Source organism: Mirounga angustirostris, unplaced genomic scaffold (assembly GCF_029215605.1).
Source record: "Mirounga angustirostris isolate CCGP_5_RB_7025 unplaced genomic scaffold, mMirAng1.0.hap1 SCAF_7, whole genome shotgun sequence".
NCBI classification, from domain to species: Eukaryota; Metazoa; Chordata; class Mammalia; order Carnivora; family Phocidae; genus Mirounga; species Mirounga angustirostris.
Window position 1 is genome coordinate 96,708,372 of NW_026991715.1, and position 2,619 is coordinate 96,710,990.

Genomic DNA, 2,619 nt, shown 5'->3' on the forward strand with positions numbered 1-2,619 from the left:
AGGGGCTGCAGAAGAAACTTTCTGGTCAAAAAACTGAAGCAGGATAACCTATCAGTTTCAATAACACTGGAAAAAACCTAAAGGAAAGCACAGTTGAATACATCTCATAATGTTCCTGAAAAAGAGACATTTTAGTGAACCTCAAAAATCAGAAAGGGAAGAAACCTCAATTGTTTCATTTTAAAGATGGGTAATCTGAAACCCAGAGAGAAGAAAGGACTTTCTCAGGATCACACAGAAATTCTGTGGCTGATCTAGGACTAGAATTCTCATTATTCAAAATTCAGGGGGCCCCTGGGCGGCTCAGTTGGTTAAGTGACTGCCTTCAGCTAAGGTCATGATCCCAGAGTCCCAGGATCGAGTCCCGCATCGGGCTCTCTGCTCAGCTGTGAGTCTGTTTCTCCTTCTGACGCTCCCCCCCTCTCATGTGCTCTCTCTGTCTCTCATTCTGTCTCTCTCAAATAAATAAGTAAAATCTTTAAAAAAAATTTCAGTATTTTTCTGGCACATAACATCTCCAGTGTAAACCTAACTTTTAAGCTAAATTAAGCTAAGTCATTTCTGTGGCCACAGAAGCTAGCAAGTGCCTGTGTCCAAAATTCACGCAAATTCTTATGACTTCTCATTTCTAGCTCTCCTTCCTCTCAGTCCATGGCCAGCCTATCACAAGACACACATATCACTTCCCCTTTGATTTCCAAGTTGATGCTATCAGAAAGAGGCAGTAGATAACCAAAAGATATATGCTCTTAGAGAACAGAGTGTGTACACGATACTTACAAAAACAGCAGGTGAACCCATATTAGATACTGAACACTCTTTGAAGCCATGTCCGATCAGAAATCATGACTCTCATCCAGTAAACCTACGGGCAAACAGAACCATTTGAGAACATCTACAGTTCTGTATGGGATAGAATGGCAAGAGGGGAAAAAAGAGGAAAAGAAGGTTAAGTCTACCAGTCATGGTTCAGAGTTACCTGGTTACATATCTGAGAACTCAAAAGAATATTTCTATAAAAGATATAAATAAAAATATATTTCTAAACAATAAATGTGGAACCTGGGGTCAAAGTAACAAAAAATAAGGTAACTCAAAGTACCAATTAGACCTGAGGTCCAGTCCTAAATAATTACCTTAGCCAAACAGCATAGATAACCATTCTCCATATTTACAATAAAGATAACAATAACAATAGCAATAACAGACGTAGTCATCACTTACTGCCCATATGACAGGCAATGAGTTAACCACTTTATATCCCTTCTTTCTTGTAATCCCTATCCCAATCCCATGGAATGTAGACATCATTTATTTCCAATGAGAATCAGAGAGATGAAGTAATTTGCCCAAATGTATTGCCAAGTTATAGGACCAAGATGTAAATTCAAATTTGGAGTTCTTAATCATTATATTTCAAAGGGTGGTTGTGAGGATTAAATCTAAATTAAAATTTCAAAAGTAAGGAAAGCACCTTGCATAGTGCCAGCTCTCAGTACATGCTCCCTGGTAGTTTGCGTCCCTTCCTGTCTATATTCGCAATCCTTGTCTCATCCTTCACAAGGGAGGGACGGTAAGGCTCAATCGTCCATGGCCAACTCTCAAATCATCTGAATGGTGGCCAAAGTCACTGAATTCCTGGTCAACTTACTGGGAGACAGATGTGGAGGAGTGGAAGGGAGGCCAGGAGAAGATCCCCTATGCCATCGGTTCCTGTTCCAGCTAGAAAACTCAGAATCTAGGAGGCATAGGGAAAGGGGTCTCTGGCTTTGCTGTGAGAACTGGAGCATCTAATTTTCTCCTCTGGAAATTTTCCCCTTTGTAAGGACGGAGCTGGGCTGCACGGCCCCTGAGGGGACCACGGAACTGTGGCAAAGAGCTCGTGTCCCGCAAGTTATTTAACTTCTCAGATCCCACCCCATCTTCAAAATGAGTGGTAATGATTGTAAGGCAGTTTACAAGGTTGCTTAACTGAACTAAGTAATTGCACAAAATGTGCTTAGCGGAGTGCCTAGTTCATGGTAAGCATTCAATAAATGTTGGTTATTATTTCTATTGCCATTATTTTTATGATTCCAACCCCAACAACACTCGAGGTGTCTCTATTAAGCCAGGGGGTCCCGATGTGAATGACTTGAATTTACAAATGCATTCAATGGTCTGTCCAAACAGCGGGTCTACAGCTCTTCATTTAGGGCTTTCCATGGTACAATGACCAGGTTTTCTCCCTCCGGGGAAAGTCCGCGACTTACACAACAGCCACGACAGTGCCTGCAGAGAGTACCCTTCCCCTTATTTTTCAGAGGCCGGGTGAGGCCTGAGCCCGACTTCCACAGCCCGCCCATCTCAGCCACCATTGGTCGCCTAGTCGCTGGCGTGATTAAGGCCCTTCCCCCTTCTCTCTGGGACCACGCTGAGGCGATCTCCGGAAGCGGAGGGGGCCTCAAAGGAGGGACCGCGACGCATCCTGGGCTTTGTAGTCCAACCCTACAGCTGCAGCCAAAGATCGGGGCGTCAGGACCCGGAGAACTACAATCCCCAGCAGCCGGCGGCGAGCGGAGAGAGGGGGAGCTCGCGTCACGTGGGCTCTGGGCCTGGGCGGGCTATTTCTCAGTGCGG